The sequence below is a fragment of the Opisthocomus hoazin genome, chromosome 1 (assembly GCF_030867145.1).
Source record: "Opisthocomus hoazin isolate bOpiHoa1 chromosome 1, bOpiHoa1.hap1, whole genome shotgun sequence".
NCBI lineage: Eukaryota > Metazoa > Chordata > Aves > Opisthocomiformes > Opisthocomidae > Opisthocomus > Opisthocomus hoazin.
In genome coordinates, this window is record NC_134414.1 from 89,204,732 (window position 1) to 89,224,327 (window position 19,596).

The 19,596-nt window shown below is 40.4% G+C and overlaps 1 protein-coding gene and 1 long non-coding RNA gene across 6 annotated transcripts in view; one reads left to right on the top strand and one right to left on the bottom strand.

The window, feature by feature from the left end:
* The window catches only part of GLRA2 (glycine receptor alpha 2), a 132,313-nt gene that overhangs the window by 109,777 nt on the left and 2,940 nt on the right, over window positions 1–19,596 (top strand). The window lies entirely within an intron of this gene.
* Window positions 14,525–19,596, bottom strand: part of LOC142362227 (uncharacterized) — a 43,809-nt gene continuing 38,737 nt past the window's right edge. The window contains exon 3 of the long non-coding RNA XR_012764842.1: window positions 14,525–14,963. This is a non-coding gene — a long non-coding RNA (uncharacterized LOC142362227). The remainder of the gene's footprint in view (window positions 14,964–19,596) is intronic.

The window sequence follows — 19,596 nt, forward strand, 5'->3', positions numbered from 1 at the left end:
TGCAAGGTGAAGTAATAGAATGCAGGTACCAGAGTAGAGGCAAAGCCAGGTGAAAAAAATCTTGAGAACAAAATTCTTAGTTCTGAAAAAAGAACCAAAATAGGATAGGGAGAAAACGTCTAGTTTAGAGGTGGTGGAAACCAAAGAAGTGGAGAACTGATGAGGAGTTGGTAAGATCAGAGTGGTGCAACGCGGAGTAGTCAGTGGGAGTGGGGGACAGATAATGAAACCCTAGGGACCAGGCGTGGCACCAAAGCACCAAGCAGGACATGATACGGTATCACGACTCAAGTTGCCCGACGTGCAAATACTTTAGCAAATTACCCCTTAACATTCAATAAGATATGAACAGGATATAAGCATTGTAAAACTAAGTTTAAAGGGGCTATAGATCAGTAATATTATGATGTTTCAGATCTGGGATGATGAAATGACTGTATGCTGCACCATCTGGGACAAGCAGGTTTGGAAAAGCCAGGAGTACCTGATGAAGTGTTTTTTGTTTGCTTGGTAGTGTTAACTCTGCTTTAGAAACTCCAAGTCCTCCCTTGTACCTACCCAGCACGCAGTGGCTGAAAGGATCAGCTCTGAACTGACAAGCCTTGGGGACTGAAGTCTGCACTTCACTTGAGCAACTTTGTCCTGGTAGTTACTCATGAACAGCAGGAAATACGCCAGAAATGAACTCTGCAGTTTTCCAGCTCATGAAAGGGACTCTCCAGCTGGGTGCAAATATCTCATTTTTTATTATACCTAGGGGATAGTGCAAACTGGAAATAGGGCAGTTAGAAAAAGGCAGGAAACCCTGTTCTTATTTTTAATGTTTTAAAGCATCAAGAAGTAGCTTTTCAAGAACCACCTGCCACAGGCACAAACTTCTGTTTTTCAGATTATTTTAGAAAATCGTGATTCTTTCATTGGATGTGTTCTGGCCCACCTTATTTCATGGAAAAAAGACAGTGAAAAAATGGACTAATATGCATTTCATGATCAAAAATGAAGAAAGAGGACTTCAGGATGAGCATGTGTAACCTATGCTGCCCCTACCCAAGACTCCAGAAAGAATGTGAAAAGCCATTGCAAGTCCCAAGATTTAGGCTTAGGCTGCACAAGGAGTCAAGGAAACAACTTTTCCCAAAAGTTGGCTCCTTTGTTCTTTCTCTGTAGGTAGCTTATCTTTACTCTTTCCCTGCCCAGAGTCAGGACTCACTAAGGGCATGGTCTCAGGGTTTCGCTTTGTTGTAATGGTCAGGTTCCCTTTCCAATGGGGGGGGGGGGGTGAAGACACCTGGGAGGAGAAGTTTCTGACCTCACATTGCCAGGAGTCCGCCACGACACTTCATATCAATTCTGAGTTCTGTCCCAAGCTTCATTTTCAACAGCAGAGTATTTCAGCGTGAATAAATATAAATTGGTATTTCTGCAAAAGAATGAAAGGGTTGGGCAGTTAGAGCCAAGAATAATGCAGGTGGAGAATACCAGCACTGCTGTATCCGTGTATTTCTACACTGACTGGCAACTGTGCTCGCCCTGCGCATCTCCAGAGCATAGTACACCAGTTGTATCAAATTACACGGTAAATTGGCAAGATGGGCAAGTGTTCAGAAGGATCCATGAAATGTGTATTTACATCTGACCCAATTAATCCCGTTCTCCACAGGGGATAGAAGCTGCTATTTGAATGTAATTAATTGTGAAGCATTCTGTAATAATGTTGTCCAAATGACATTGTGCAAAACGAAATTGTATTAACCAGACTTTTGAAACCTCGTGCTGTCTCAACGTCTGAAAAATTTCATGGGTTCAAGTAAAACCCAGTTTTTATAGTACTTCTAAAAAAGTGATGTTGAAGTCATTTGTTTTTCTGTCTTTTTTTTCCAGAGGGAAAGCAACATTGTTTAGTCATTCCTGTTCAAGTTAACAGCCATTGCTTATGGCAAACTGATGTCAGTGCCTGATTCTGACACATTTAGTTTGATTTAATGATTAGACGTGTTTCTTTCAATTGATCCACTGCTAGAGCAAAATGCTCATTACTGTAAATATAGATATCCGTATTTGGGTATTTCTTTTGTGGCCTGATTTTCTTTCTTTCTTTCTTTTTTTTTTTTTTTTTTTTTTTGTAATAATGCTAGTCTGTCTTGCACAAAAGCAGCAGTTGGCCAACTGGGAGCAGATGGATAGCTGGGAAAGGAGATTTTCTTTGCTGCTACATGAGGAGGGATCTAGGGATAGTTACACTGGAAGGAATAAACACATTGAAGCTCCACATACTCTGAGTGATGGTTGCTGAGGCTTCCCAGTTTCCTTACAAAGGCCCCTTTCAAACTGGGAGCATCTGAAAACTCCTTGCTAAGCCCAGCCACATGCCACTAAAAATTTATCCACTTCCACTGTCTGTGACTGGACTCTTCCCATGGCAATGCTTCTTTACTCCAACAGGACCAAAGTCAAGAAGGACTTTCTATTGGTGAGCTCAGTTTTCCTGTGGCTGGTTGAATATATCTGGCATACTGAATGTGCCAGAGTGTTTTTAGCTCTTGGATAACCAGATTGGAAAGGTCAGAAAAGGCTGCTGTGGTTCCCAAAACGAGTGAAGTGACACAAGTCCGGAATCCTACCTGTGAATTTCTACATCGAGCCTGTAACTTGCCTCTGAGTGATAGCATAGCTCTGAAAATCATATAACTTCTAACCTGCATGTGTAATTTCTCACACAGGTACTGCATGTGCATTTGTACACACACATACATACTCCACTTGCATAGGTGCAAGTTATGTTACCAAGGTGCCAAGGTTTTAACGTCTCTGTGATATCATGACCAGACTCCTAGGAGACATGATACCTTTGTTTTCATGCCTCACCTCATTCTCTTCAAGTGATTCTCCATGTAGTTTTCTGAGACAATTCTTTCTGCTAGTTATGTGGAAGTGCTCTGCCTATGACTGACTCATCCATTCTTCTGTTGAGCCTTCCCAAGCCTGCCAGAGGTAGAAACTTGCCTTCAGGTGCTCTGCAATCTTCATCTCTCACAAGAATAACTAGTCAAGAATGGAGATCACAAGCTTTGTTCATTACAGATCATTTGAGTTGCACAAATGTGAGATCTTGCATCTAGGAAAGCAAGTTGTGCATTTCCTCTTCAGGATGTAAAGTCTTACAGGTGCCTGCATGCATCAGTCCTCATAATCTCTAACACAAACTTTCCAAGAGATTAATTTATCTGTTGCCTATTAACTTCTGCCAGCTTTTTCTTTCACTTTCACGAAGGGGTCACTTTTCTAATATGGTTTGCCTCTGTTGTCGAGTTGACAGGAAAGAGCTGTACAACAGACATTTCTGCAGAAAGCAAAGGTTTTGCCGCATTCTTGGTCTCTAGGTTTTGCAAAGCACAGTGTAGAATCAGGCACTAAGTCTCCTCATTTGCCCCATCTGCAGAATTTTGGTGTTGTAGGAGTTTTTCTGTGCTGAGCATGGCAGGCAAGGGAAATAATGGCAAGTCTAATTGAGTGTGATGTCACTGCAGGCTGGTGAAATAGAACTTGTGCATTACAGGATGGTCTTTTACAGTCTTTGGTATCTTCTGTCTGGAAGATGTACTGTAAGATCCTAATACTCTTTTATTCATTATTACGTACCACGATAAATTAAAATGTATTTGTCTGATGCAATGTGTTTCATTGCATGTGCGGCATGAATCCTTCTACTGCATAAGTACTCTACCCTAACTTTGAAAAGCTGGTGATTCCACCAATGTCATGGGACTTCCCATGTGAAACCTGGGGGACATTCTTGTGTTTGCAGATATTTACACCAATGAGTGGGTAGTCAGGTCTTCTGAATATCACTTTGTGCTCTCTCTCAGTATTTTTCCAGCCCTGTCAGCAGACTATGTATCTCCTGCAACCTTTCGGTGGCCTTTGAAGAAGACAATTACGTTTCTTGCAAGTTTTGCAAGTTCTTGCCCCATCATTTAGAGAAGACCAGTGGCAAATACTGCAGCTATTCAACTGAAGTTTCCTTATTAGATCACAATATCTGTTACTCTTCCAGCAGACAGGCCCCTCCTTGGGTATTTGTGCATGTATGAGTGTGTGTCTAAGATGAAAAAGCGGAGGACGCATAACATATTTTAAATAGTATTCTCCCTACTCTAGCTTTTCACTGTGTTTCCCACATAGGTCACTATATTTCTTTCATTCCTGTCTACCTGGTAATTGCCAGTTTCCCCCCAGGCTCTCATATGGTGACATGTCCTGCCATGCCTGGGCTTCAGTTTTTCTGAATTTATTAATTCTAGTTCTCTCTCTGAGCCTCTTACATTTGGGTATCATGCTTCTCACTGCAGGAAGCCTCACCAATATTTCTAGTAATGATTTCCCTAGCAAAACTAAAAAGGATTAGTTGTTTTTTTATTTGTTTCCTACCTTCAAAATTATTCCTCTACATAGCTTTTTTTTAAATTACTTTCCAACCCTTTCTTACCAAGTGTGAACTTAGTTGCTCTTCCTACCTGGCTTGAAAATCTGTTTTTTGGCTTTTTAGCCTAGTCAATGTGCTCTTCATGTAGCATTTTTTTTCAGCTTAACCTTTCTACACAGCAATAGTCAAATTTCATATCACAGACCCCATAAAACTAGATTCCTATCTGAAATAGTAGATCTTTATTGTAGATTAAAAAGAAATCCTTGTAAACAATTGTTATAGTAACGCCTACAGAAAGGTATAATGTTGGATTTAGATTCCTGCTTTCAGATTTACTCCTTAGGCAAAATGAACTTGTCCCTTGTTTAAGCTAATCATGCTGCATTATAGTCAGAAGGCAAAGAGACTTAGTAGAAATATTTCTTCTAGTCATATTCCAGACTTAGAAGTTAAATAGCCAGTGTAGCTTTGAAATTCGTGGGGCAGCTGTTCAGCAACCAGCTGCATCTCCTCACTGTGGGAAGCTCCCTTTGGCAATGATAAAGCCCAAGAAGGCTGTCCCGTGTTAGGCCAGGGCTCTGTCTAGGGTGGGAAGCTCTCTGTGACAGCAACGTGTCCTCAATGCACCCTCCTGGGCTCAGAACTTCGCAACTCAAGGACTTTCTAAGCCAGAGGTGGTATTTTTGTGATGAGTAGCCTTACTATTTGTGGAGAGAGCAGTCAGTTCAATGTGATGACTTATGAATTATTAAAACACTTTTTTAAAAATTGCTATGAGTTGTTCCTACTAGCTCCTCAGCATTTCTGGGAGTAGGAGTACATATGGACACTGGAGCTGCCAGGAGTGCACGTCAGGAATGAAAAGGGCGTTGGAAGTGGAGGAAGATCTTGTGTGAGGTTATTGAAGAAATAGAAATAACCAAAGCTATGTATTAGATGAAAGCAAACAGAATGACTAATGGTTTTGCAAATTGTAATGCATATTCGCAGGGTTCAGTTGTTATTTCTCAGGAACCAAGTAATACTGAGTTCAGTGACTGTGCCTGCAAGGAGAGTAGGGTTGAAAAGGAAAGGAGGAGAGCTAGTTATGGTAGTTTTCTTTTCTGATCTGAGGTATTTCTATTCATACTATTACATGCACAAGAGCAGGAATAAATTTAGCATATTTAAGGACTTAGCATAAGCCAATGTAATTCTGCCATTTCAAATTTCTCAGATGGTGGTAAGGGGGCTACTGGTGGTCCTTAGCCCATGCAAGAAAGGAAGCAAAAAGAATGGTGGAAAAGAAGATTATTTGCTCCCATAATTAAAAAAAAATTAAATTATGAAACACTAAGTCAATACTGCTGTTCCAATTCTTCACCTTCACATCAACTTCATACCTTACATAAAAGCGATTAGTTAGCTGTTGCAGTTCTTTTTTTAAATGTTTTTGAGCACTGCCATTTTGTTCCTTATTTTGGAGATGTCCTAGATTTGTCTGTCGTGAACTATGGTGGATTCAGTTCTGTTTTTTGCTAATGTGCTGGTCTTTTATTATTATGCCATTACTGTCATCTGTGTTAGATGTTCAAGCGGTGAAGATATAAGCTGTAGTTTTTCACAGGAACCAAACAGGAATGTGAAGAAAGAGTAGTAAAAAGTCCAGAGAGGGTAGCTTTTAGCAGGCACAGAAAATGTTGTCCTGCTCCCTAGCTGTAAATTTTTTTTTTTTTTCAAGTTTGCACAAAGGATATTTTTCCCCAAATACACAACAGATCTTTTATGATGTTCTGGTGCTGAATGCTCTTATTCTTCTGTTACTTCTAGATAGTAGGGATGCCTGTTTGTGTTGTATGTCTCTTATTAGCTCTTCGATCTTTGTTCACTTTCCCTTGTGGCTTATATTGTGTTATTTTGTTGTAAAAATAATCTATTTGAATTTTGGTTTTTGATGGGTGAAGGCTGATGATTTTGTCACCCTTATTTGTCCTGTTACTGCTTTTCCTTTTGCTTGGTGAGTTATCTTTTGGGTATTTGCGTAGCTGGGGTTGAATAACAGACTTCTATCACAACAATAGACTTTTTTCATCAGATGTTATTTCCTAAATATTTTTCGAACCCCACGTGAAGCTAATAGCTGGTTTTATTGCATGTGGCATCCCAGCCAGTCTTCTTAGAGTCTTGCTCTTTTTCTGTCACTGATACATATTCCTTGCTGTTCAGCTTGACTCTTGTGAGCATGTCAAATATTTACCTCCTTCAGCTATGAAACAAGAAGCTCCTTTGCCTGCAGTGAAGTCTTATTCATCTGAGGGGAGGTAGAAAGGTATTTTAGGGGGTGTAGCACACCCTGTCTCTTGTGAGAGCTGCAGGCCTCCTTAGCCCAAGGCAGATGCCTGCAATCCAAAAGTGCTGTACCCAGGGCTACAGGGGTGCCCAAAGAGTAATCAGCATGCCATAGTGGGATTAGAATTTTGACCTTCCTTTTCCCACAAGTCCTCCCTCTTGCCGTCCATGTCGTGGTGAAGAAGACTTAGGAACTGGTGCCAAAGTCATAAGAATCTGGGGATCTTCTGCACTGGCAGCTCTTGAAGCGTCAAAGCAGAGAGGCTTAGACTTTAACCTCTTTGCATGTTTAAAGCATTACAATGTAGAGAAAGCTGTTTGGCCTGGACGGTTTTTGATTTCTATTCTCTTCTTCAGACTACAAACACAGAATTGTAGGATGGCAGGGAACGGGACCAGAAAAGCCCTTGAGAGCCAGCTGGCAGAGCCAGCACCAGGCAGTATGCTGGGAGATTTGCAGTTGCTGAAAATATTAATCAGTGCTCTTAAACAGTTTCTTCTGTAATGTGCCCAATATTTCAGGAGTGAGTTTAAGAGGGATTTGTGAGGGATTGTTCCTCAGGGAAACTGTGAGCTGAATTATATTTCTTTGTGGATGTGCTGACCCACAGTTCAGTATTTCTGATTTATGCCCTGTAATTCTCCTTGACTTGCAAGTACTCCTGGAACAAAGGTCAGTAAAAAAATCTTTGAACAATTATTTACCATTGTGGACAGGAATAGCAATAGACTCATTTTATCCTAAGGCTCTTCCGTTCCCCTTCCTTCTGCAGCAGTGCAGGTTACAGCTGCAGATATGCTGCTGAAATACAGCTACACAAGTTTGTGTTTAGTAACTCGTGCCAATCTCCTGCTGAGCTGTCTGCTTTTTGAGTCTGTGCTCTCATCCTTTCTCAGCACTGAGAACTGCCCTTCACCATCTAGCCCCTTCTTAGAGGTTACTCCTAATTTTACCTCCTGTCTGGACTGACTAAACAATTTTTCGACACATAGAGGAGGAGACAGGATTAATTCAATACTTATTTTGACTGTGATATCAAACTCATAAATGCATGATGCAGTCTAAAAACAACCTGCCTGAGCAAGTAGCTCAGTAATTAAACATGTAAAAAACAGTGGCAGAAAAGCAGAGCTACAGATTAAGATGTACAATAATTTTCTTTAATAGAAAAGCATGCAGAATTTTAACTACGATCAGGAGATTTTACGTTTGCTGCAAGTACTCATGTGGGTTTCTAACGTGACAACTGTGGTTTGACAAGGAAGGACCACCCAAGGCAAGACTTGAAAACTGGCAGATAAAAATACAGTGACTATTTAATTTGGGGTCCTGCAAGAGAACACACATTTGAAATGAATATATGACAGGAGGGGAGTATTGGATTTCTGTGTGAAGAGTTGACAAGTCAGACAAACAGCAGCCATATATTATCTGTGACGGCGAAAAGATCACATCATTTATAACCTTTTAAGCAACAGTAAAACTGAACGCAACATCCTCTCATAATGATCTAAGACAGAATTGTCTCTCTTTTTTTTTTTTCTTTTCTCCCTGGCTATATATAGCTGTTAGAGGGCCCTGCTGAGCAGAAAATGGAGCATATGATCAAGGGCAGTCCACTGAGTCAATTTACTGACTAATACTGTAGATTATCATGTCAAATATATAGCACTGGCAGTATGAACAATAATGAAGCCTAGTTTATTTCTTTCCTGTATATTGAAATGAAGATGTGATTGGAATTGTCACACCTTGGGTATGTGAGCCAGATTCTCTTAATCATCCAAAACAAATTGCCTTATTCTTTATATTGACATTTGTTTTAGGAGTCATTCCAGGACTGGCAAGCTGAAACCATCTATTTAAATGTGTCAAACACTTTTATAATATCCTCTAGACAGCTGTCCCCTCAGGTGATGGTTCAATGGTCTCACGCTTTGAAATACCTTCTCCCCTCAGACCCAAAGAAGGGATAATTCAGCCTTTCATCCTGTGGGGAGAAATCATTCAGTGCAGCGTCATGTAGAGACACTGCAAATGAGCTCCAGGATCATCAGTAAACCATCCACCTACACAGCCAACAGGGCAAGAGACTCACAGAAACCCCAGATGGCCATGGAAAGGAGCCTTTCCATGCCTGGTCTTCTGTCTTCCCGTGCTTCAGAGTGTCCGTGAGTAGGTATAAGGAGAAGGATAATGCCAATATTGTGCAGACTCCATGGGTTGTCTTCCATTACTTTTATTTCCTTTTCAAATTACAGGGAGTACATGTCCATGTCTTCTGTAAGTTTGTTTATGGCGTTGGTCAGGAAGGTGGTGTACTCTGTAACGTCAAATTGAATGCCACCTGAAGACAAGGTACAATTAGCAATCTGGTAAAATTTTCACTTCATACAGAAGGGGTTCATTTTAATTTAGCTGTACAATATGAGGCTTCTTGTATTTTACTGGTGTCCATGCTCCAGGTGAAAATCAGATCACCTTTTAGTCTGTCAAAATTCTAGCATGAGCAAAAACTTAGGGAAATAACATTATAATTGCAAGTCGCTGCCATTCCTGCAGGAATAAAAAAGAGTACATAATCAATGATTTCTAAACTTCTTTCTCTAAGAACAGAGCTGAGAGTAATTGGAGAGACATTTACTAACTGTTTGCTAAAGATAAGTCACAAAGCCCAAATATTGCTTATCTGTTAAGTATAATTTCCTGAAGGTGGTGTGTAAACTAATACAGAAATTAGCACAGTGTTATAAATTTAGCACATATAAGGACAAGCAGATGGTACTGCTGTGATTGGACATGTCATTGGAGTATTCCAGAGTGTGCCAAATCTTTAATCTTTTACTATTTGCATATACTACCATGTTATTCGGTTTTCAGCTGACTAGAACAACATGTACTATGCACAAAAAACAACTCTTTTTGCTGAGCTTTAAACTTAGAATAAAAACCGAATCCCATTTTCTGGTTTTGTCACACTCATGTTCATTCTCCAAAGCCTCCAAATGGTTTGTGTTGCGCGGTCTAGGCAGTCAGAATAAAGGCATAGGCTGCTCCACGGGCCAACACACTCGGCGATCTTCAACTTTCCATGCCAGCAACAGGGCACGCTGTATGTCACAAGCAGTAGCACAAATGAGAAGGGATATGTTTCAGAATGCTTTGTGGTACTGGAAAGTCTTTGAGCAATTAGGAGCTCTGTGCATATCCAAAAGTGGAAGGTTTTAATTTAAAAAAAAAATCATCTGTTTCCTGGTTATTCTTAAAAGATAGAATAACTCCTCTCATTTCAGAGGTGGTCTTGGCAAGGTGGAGCTCTGCTTTTATGATTGGTCTTTCTTTGGAGGCGGAGAAATTAGCCACAAAGAGCAGAAAGCGACAAGAGCAGGTAGTGTCTGAGGAAGAAAATGGATTTTGCAAGCAGAACATAGAGGTCACATATTTGGAAAACAGTGAGTCTGAAAACATTAAAGAGGAGGTAGACAAGAGCAGAACTGGGTATCAGTGAGGCAAAATGTGTGGCAGAAAAAGGTAGAAAAGGAGTCAGGAAGAGAAGAGCGAGTTGCAGAAGGAAGGTGACAGGCAAGCAAGAGGACCAAAAGTAACTATTGAATATCATTTCCTTAATCAATTTGCCTGTTTCACATTAGTGGTTTTAAGGCTCCATTCACGTTTCCAGCGCAGAGGACAAGCAAATGAGGTTAATGCCCACTCATTAAATGCACAGTGTGTGTGATATCCTATTGTGCAATATTTAGGCTGTCCCCAAACCCACCATCTTGTCTGATGCTGGTAGAGTGCTCCTGTCTGATATTCAAGAGGTATGCACATGGGGGGCTCCTGTACTGCTTAATTCCTTGGCTTGTTGACATGTTTTCTGAACATGATCCTTCTCCAGGTGTTACCCTCTCACAACAGTAGGACCTCAAGATCATGTGGTTGTAGGCCCTCTGGGTGAATTCTAACCTCTGCAGTATACCCAAGGACAGTCTTTTCCAGGGCTCCAGCACTGCAAACACTGATTTAGAATTACTCCAGGAGACATAAAATGTGAAACATACAACACACACATTTCAGGAAGGCTGCTGGCATAGCAACCACTTATTTTGGTATTAATCTTGTGCTTTCTCATCCAGATAAATTACTTGGACATTTCTTCTCCCATTTTTGTTGATATTCTTGAGCAAAACTTGAGTTCAGATGAGATACTACCTCAAGAATGCCTCTTCCACTGTGGTAGCCATTCTTCTGCATTTCATCTACTTGTACTTCTCAGGACTGACTTTTCTTATATACTGTTAAATCCATTGTTTCAGTTTATCCTTTAATCAGTTTTTCCAAGTAATAAAAGTCCACCAACAGGCAAGTTGTTGCTTAGCTACTGGCCTTGGCAGATGGTACTCCTGGAGAGGTGCCAGCACCCCACCAAAGAACCTGTTCATGGGCAGAGAGGACAGGAAGATTTAATGACCCTTGCCCACATGTTCTACATCCCTGCTCCTCAGAATCGCATTCCCATCTGCAGGGGAAAATCTCGCAGAAAACTTAGCATTTTCAGAAGTTATTTAAAACAGAGTTTGCGGTTTTATAAATGCTCTGGAGAGAGCGTTTAACCTTAAGACGGAACACGAAAAATCTCACTAGATGGACTTCCCACGAAAAAATGCCTTTGGGGAATACAAAGGGCATTAGATTACTAAATTAAGTAGATGCCCACATGTATATGTGTGTACACATATCTACACATGTGGGTCCGTACAGACTGTGTGAATGAGTACATGTGTATATATGTGACACAGTAAAACAAAAACTATCATTAAACTCATATTAAATGAATTCTTATTTTATTTCTGTTGTATGCATACTTCCAATGACCTTGTAGAATTTGTGGACTTCTTACTTAGCAGATGAGAAAGCCCCCCCCAACAATTTTATGTAAAGTTTACACTATTGAGTTTCTATAGAATTGAGTGCCATTGATTTTCACCTCATGATGAGTGTTTATTTTGCTATGAATAAATAATATCAGAGTTTCACAGAGCAACCCTCATAGAAGTGAATCAAAATGAAAATACAGAAGCCTATTTCTGTAGTAAATTTCTAACACATTCAAACAGTCAAGATGTTTCTAAGATGCAACAATTCAATTTTAGAAACAAGTTTGAAATGAAGGTAGCTGGCAAATCCTTTGTTTAACACAGTCATGCTTCAGAGCTATGTAAAAACAGCTAGAGAAATCCAGACTGAGATCTTGGCTAACAACAAGAAGTAAATGCTATGCAAAGCCAGAAAGGATAATTTGTGTAACAGAAGATAAAACCTACCCCAAAACATTATTCACTGGAAATCTGGTATTAACAACTGATAACTGGAAAAAGTAGGCGTTTATTTACCAGTTGGCTTGTCTCCTTAAGGAAAAAAAAAAAAAAAACACACACAAAACGTAAAATTTTCATGTGAACACTTCAGGATTATTCAGATATTCTTAAGTATTTTTAGCTACAGAATTTAAATTATTGAGATAATTTGCAATATTTAATTCAGTTTGTGCAGTATTTGCATAAATTAAATGCACGAAATCTGTCTGAGAAAGGGCTGGTAATCTCCCTTTGCATTTCTGGGGGTTTGTTCCAGGTGTTTTTTGTACAAAAAGGCTTGAAAGATAGAATCCACTAACAGAGAGGAAAAAAGCCAGTTCCTTCCCCACCCTCCTTCCATACCCTTCCCCTTCCCCTTCCCCTTCCCCTTCCCCTTCCCCTTCCCCTTCCCCTTCCCCTTCCCCTTCCCCTTCCCCTTCCCCTTCCCCTTCCCCTTCCCCTTCCCCTTCCCCTTCCCCTTCCCCGCGTCGATCAGGAGACAGGCGGTGCTCAGCGAGGGGCAGGGATGCCACAGGTCCCAGCGCCTTGTCCCTAGCCCTGGCCCAGGCAGGGAGGACCGCTGCAGATCAGCCCCAAAAACTGTGGGAGCTAAGGGAACTGAAACCTGGGCCTGAAAACGTCCCCAGCAATACATTGTTCTAGAGGGCAATCTGCAAGAATCAAATCATAAGTGCCGATTCTGGGCCCCGTACACACATATACACTTTTTTCTTTTTCTTTTTTAATTTTGTTTGTTTAACAAACGAGGTACTCAGATGCCAAGGTCAGGGCACAGGGGTGCTCTGATAACGTGATCAAAGATGATTACAGCTGAGGCAGAGACCAGTGAGAAATCTCCCAAAGGTGCAATAGAAACCAGCTTCCCCAAAATATTTAAGTCTTGTCAGAGAAAAGCATCGGAGCACCTAATGGGAAAAACCCTGGCAGCGTGAGCGCTCAGATATCCCCATCTGCGACTGGGGGCTGCGAGCTTTGCTGCCCCATGCGCTGCGGTGGCATCTCCCCCACACCTGCCACACAGCCGGGGCAATGTGCACCCTTGTCCCCAGATGGTGGTGGCCCTGCAGCAGGTTTCAGGGCAGGAGAATGCTGAAGTCTGAGGCTGGGGCTGGGAGGCTGCCGACAGGAGGCAGGTGAGAGAGTGTGCTTGCACCCCATCCCATCTCTCCTGGGGCAGATGTTTTGTAGACAGTAAGAGAAAGCAGGAAAGGTGAATTTTAGGTATTTTTCCCTTGGTGGTTTAGGTTTTTGAGGTTCTAAAATTTTAGCAAACATAGTCTTGCTTTCCATTATTTTGCTTTTGTGTGCCCATTAACCGCTATTCCACATTCTAGCTGAAATAGTCACATATTGAAACACTAGCTTTGCAGTTTGCTCAGCCTTGCACGCAGCAGGAACAGATATTCGGTGCCCTGTATCCAACAGATTTCTGGTCAGAGCAGATAATCCTTCAAATCTAGGTCATTAACATGTATTTATCTAATGTAAAACAGACTAATGTGCTGTTCCCACTGATAAACTGGCCAACTTCTGCTTTCATCAGAGAGAGAGACTGGCAGAAGTGTTCTCCAAAAGCAGTCAAGTCTCCAGATTTCACTGTCCTGGATTTAATATCTAGGCAGGTGATGTCTACAGGACACTCACAGCTCACTGGGTCTGGATATTTTAGGTCATTACTTTTATTTAAAACAAAGGGAAACCAGGACCCTGTGTCAGGAACAGATCTGCTGTTATTTAGGAGCTATAACTCTGTTGTGACAGTTGCATGCTTTGTGAAACAGCAGTTCATCTGGTTCTCCCTCCCTCCCCCAAAATTAAAATATTAATTATATTATATATAAAATATGAAGTTGAATAAGAAATTTACATTAACTGCATTTGAAAAATTGAGAGAAGAAAGCCTTGTTTTACTAAAGAAAAGGGATTTTTTTTTTTTGTAACAAACAGATCACCCTTACTGACAGTATAATCTTTATTATTAAAGTAATCCTTGAAAAATTTAGATTCCACTTAAAGATACTTCAAGCCAGGAAAATATTTTTGCTCCACAACATGTTTAAATTATGTTATTCTTTCAGTTGGATAATGTTCAATTCCTACTCAAAGAGGGCGAAGCCACATTAACTACCATTTCATTACTGTATTATCAACAGTTCAGTTGCTGTTCTTACAGAATGAGTAAGTAAATCACTCATGCTTCAGAGATTCTTCTGCTGTTTATTGGAAATAGGAGGCATTATGAAACACAGCTTTCTAAAACATACCCAAATTTGTCCATTGGAAATCCTTACCAAAGACAACAACGACCAATTTCTCTTCCATTAATTGAAATATCAGTGCTATTTATAGTACAAGGTCTATTTTACTGAGATTTTACAAGGCATGAGTGTCCAAACAAGAGAAATAATAAATCTCAGTGAGCAGGAAAATCAGTGCTAAGAGAGGTAGAAAAAGGATGAACGCTACTGTCACACACAGAATGATGGGTCCTGATGAAGAAACAACACCCAATAGGATCGGTCAGAGGCTGCGTATGTTTTTGATGAAACATCTTGGTGAAGATTTAAGAAAAGCAATACTTAGGCCAAATTGTGGGAAAGGTTCGGTCTGTACTTTGCGCAGGACTGGACTGACAAAGTGACAATTTTAGATCACATTCTTCTCCTCTGACGCCTGGATTAAGGAGGAGTGGAAATAGCATCTGGCGTAGGTGAGCTGAGATCCGGAGCTCTTCAGGGTGGAATCAACCAGAGAAGTTTGTTAGCGACCTCCTTATTACCAAGCGCCACCAGAGCTTGCCGCATCTTCCCTTTTACGCCCATCTACGAAACTGGAAGAGATAGGTTTGCTATGTAAGAGTCATCTCTTTCTATATCAGCAGGATTTAGCCTCAAGGAAGAGCTATGCAAAATGAAAAACATGACGTTCAGAGTACTAAAAAGTAAGGGAAATGCAGGACATTTCAACATTGGCTCCAGCTCCCGATATGTTATTAAGAAGTGGAAGAAGTGATTTCCCATAAGACATGCCATATTCAGTGAGAAGGAATGGCCTCTGTTCCACGATCCTTTCTCCAACAGTGGTCACGCATGGATATAGAGACAAGTTGTATTTAAAAGCTCCATGATAAACCTAGAAGGACTTTTGTGTCTTCTGAAAACAAGTAATCAAGAGTGCAGTTTTGCTTGCACTAGGTTGCACTTTCAATAGCTGCATATGGACCTATGCATCTGTGCCATTGTGCAATTTTTGTCATCTGAAATGTTCTCACACAATGATTTACACAGGTAAATGAAAGACAACTTCCTTTTAAAAAATAAATTCTCCCTTTCTCCCTCATGGTGTTATTGTGTTTTATCCTATTTCCCGCACTAAAAAAAACCCCAACAACAAACTGTCCAAAAACCTTGAACTACTAATTTTCTTGCCATTTATTAATTTTCACCATGATTTTATGATCTCTGTGATATCCTCCCCCCAAATACATCTTTGCTAGGATGAAGAAATCTCATCTACTTTGTTTCTCCTCATGCAGAAGACGTTTTTTATCATACTTGCTGCTCCTCTTTGTATTTTACCTAATTCTGCTATATCGTTGCTGAGTTTCAGTGACCAGAAATGCTCCTTGTGTTCAAAAACTCATCACACCGTGAGTGGATAAAGTGGCAGAATGACATTTTTAGTTTCATTTGCCTGTTGCCTGACTGCTGCTTAAGAGTTGCTCTTAGTTGTCAGAATCATCAAGGTGGTAATTCCCCAAACTCCCACCCAGGAAAGAACCAATTTTGAGCCCTTTATGGTCTATGTGTAATTAGAGTTATCTTTTGCAATGTGCTTTATGTTGAACTTATCAACCCTGTATTTAATTTACTGACATTTTGTTACTTAGTCACTCAGCATTTAGAAACCCTTCTGGAAAGCCTGGCTTAGATTTGTCCACTTCAAATAGCTTGTTTCACCTACGTACCTTCCCTTGGGAACTGTTGTCCCAGCTCATTTATAAATCTCTTCCTTATTACTGGTTCTCTCACAGATTCTTGGGGATCCCCTCCAGTGAATCCCTCATTTATGAAATCTGTCTTTTACTCCTAAACTCCATTATTGTCTTTTGAACAGTTAATCTATGAAAGGACTTTCCCCCTCATCTCCTGACAATTTAGCTTTCTAAGAGCGCTCTGTGAGGAACCGAAGAGGATTTGAAAGTCCAGATATGCTTCTCAGCTGAACTACCTTCAACCATATACCCAATGACTCCTGAGAACTGAAACCTTGTGAGCACGACTGTCTTTGCAAAACCACACTGTGAATTATGTGAAGTACAGAAAGATGGGAGGTGCCTCAAAATCATAAAGATGATTCAGGAATTAAGTCTCCAAAGCTATTTTCATGTGTAATTTCTATTGATTCCATTTTGCATTCAAGTCTGAATTTATTGTGGGTTTCTAACTTAGTGGTTATGAATGCCAAAAGGAAAATTTCTCTGATGTTCACTACTCTATACCTAAAATTAATCTCCTATGTCCTTGAAATTTAATTAAACTAGATGATAGTCTTTTAAATCGTTAGCCTACCATATGTTGGAAAAAAAGTAGCAAAGTTAAATTAATAAATCACATCAGAAAGTAAATTAAATACTGCATTTGAAGCCAGCCTCTCTCTCATTTTCCTTGTTGTTCAAACTGAGTCAGTGCTGACAAGAAGCATTTAAAAGTGGTCAGGACAAAGCACTTTAGAATGTACTGCACAGAAAGCTGTGCATGCAAGGCACTGAATGAACTAGATTTCCTAAAGTGTTTTCCCATTCCTGATTGTTTTGGTGTGAAACTGGTAAAATGAATTACATTTTAGACCTGATGGAGTAGAAATAAAAGCTTCACAAAGATGGAAAATGAAGGAAGAAAACCATGTCAGAAATATAACTCCCCTGATTTACCTGTTGCCTACTGTAAAGCTAAGTCAACAGGATCTAATGCCATTACTATGTAAAGCACATAAAATAACTAAATTCACAAAGGGAAATTCAAAATTAAGAAAAAAATGTAATTCTTCTTTGATGAAAATTGTTTAAAGCAACACCTAAGCCCATTCACTATGACACCATAATACACAAAAAGCTCTGCTGTTGAACAAGCATTGGTAGAAAGCATTTGTCCAAACCTCAGCAAAAGTAATTGCTTTTCAAAGGATACTTCTTCTAAACTACTCAGCAGTGTGAACATCTGAGAGAAAACCAGCAAAAGAACACTTTCATCTTGGTATTTATTTCTTTTCTGTTTTTCATCCTAGCTTGTGACCCTTTTACATATGTCTTTATCAAGGACAGATTAAGTTATGACTGGGTATTATGCAAGGCTAACTTCACATCCCTTTAGAAGGATAAAGTAAATGACTTCAATGGTAGTGGATTCTGCCACTCCGGTTGATGTCCAGTGGCTTCCAGCTGCTCTTTGATTTTGGTTTTAAAATCTGTAGAAACACAAATAGCTTGGATTTAAGCAAGTGACATCCTATTTGGTTTGAAACGAGTAAGTTTCATGTGTAATCTGATTAAAATAATGATAGAGATGTTTGCAAAGTCATGTGGACTATTTTACCAGCGACTAAGCTGGTGAACAGCACAGGTTGAAGACTGCCTTTGGCTGAAGTCTCCATGGTACAGTACGTCAGATGATATGAACTGAATATGACCTTGAGAATGAAGAGTCACTCTGCAACCCCAGCAGAAGGTACCCTAGGTAGATTGCCCAGTAGTTCACCAAGCCTCTGGGTTGAAGGAAGACATATCCACTATGTTAAGGGAAGGCACTTGAGGTCAGTTATTCATCTCGTATTCTGAAACTTGAAAGAGATCTCTTTGCCAGAGGATCTAAATTTGGTTTTCTTTCTCTGTAACTATTCCCCAAAATCCTTTATATGTAACAGAATGTTGGAAGATAATCTGAAATGTCAAATTGTATCTTTGCCATCAGACTACGCTGGTTTAGAGACAGTTTTATTAACTACATCTGTACTGCTGAAGTAAGTCACACCAAGGATTCTACTGTTCCTGGGGCCCACTATCACCACATGGCTCATGACCACAGCATGTAGCTTTAGTCTCCAGTAGAGCAGGTTCATCTAGGAAGTAGCTTGTTGGCATGGTCCACACCAGAGTGAGCTAGCCCACGAGCAGCATGGACACTGAAGTTCCAGCACTTGGGCTGACCATGGGTTCCCTTCAACAGCAGGAAGGAAGCCTGTGGAACACATTTAAGGGCTCAGGGGGACAACAGGACACCTGCCCAACTGCAGTCTCATGGGAAAAGTATCATCCCAGCTCAGACATGTTGGTCTCGATCTCTGGAGGGTTTCACTGTTAATTTATAGAAAATAGTGGCAGGGTAGAAACACAGAGTCATTCTCTGAATTAATTATTCGGTCTTTGAAAAAAGTTTTTCTGACAAAGTTTGAAAATGAGCTACAGAAACACACACTTTTTTTGCAATGAGCAAACAGTTCCGTTTTGGGAGAACAGGTAACAAGATTTATCGGGGAGAAGGAGATTCAAATCTGCTCAGGCAGAGAAGGAAAGCGAGCAAGTGCTCCTAATACCTCAGGTGAATGCTGTACCTCTTGCATCCAGGGTAAATCAGCATCTACTGCAGTTCTGAATAGAAAACTAGCATGCGGATTGGGCACACTTCCTTCTGGGTTTTGTGAGAAAGAAGTGACACAGCCAACTGTATGTGGGGGGAAAAGCAGGGCTCTAAATCCCATTGGGAAATCAGTGGCTCCTTACAGCTAAAGGTTGGGTGATGAAGACCTGAAAGAATACAATTTCAACATCCCTGTCCCTAATGTCTGATGGCTCCCCAGTTGAGTTTCAACAGCGTAAGCTAGAAAGCAGAGCTGTGACATTGAAGACGAATCGCTCAGTGCAGGTGACAAAGCTGTGACCTAGCAGGGAGCAGGGGAAGTTGGGACCTTCCAAGTCCTTCGTTGAGCTCAGTACATTTTCTTTCTGCCCATAGATCCCTCATGAGTAACAGAACTTAATTTTTTTAAAAATGAATGAAATACATATGGCAACACAGCTATGGAAAATCTGTTACCCTTTTAAATCACCTCTCATGTCCTGGGCATGGATTTTATCCTTCAAACTCAGTAAAAGGGAAAGTTCTGTGAGGAAGGCAGCTCCCTGTACTATTGGGGGACTTTGTGGTGTTATAAAGTCATGCAAGAGAAGCCTTGCCTATAAGACTATCCGGAACTTAGGTCTCAGTGGGTTCATCTTTAAAAGACTTTACATATTTATAATCATGGGGACAAGCAGAATTTCAGATTTTTCACAGAGGGACTGTAAACTGTAAAGAAATTAAATTGAAAAAGGAAAGGACCATGCTTTTTTTCTTAATGATGGTGATCTTTTGAAATTAAAAGGATGTAAACCCTGGATAGATGTTCAAACAAGCCTTTCAATGCTG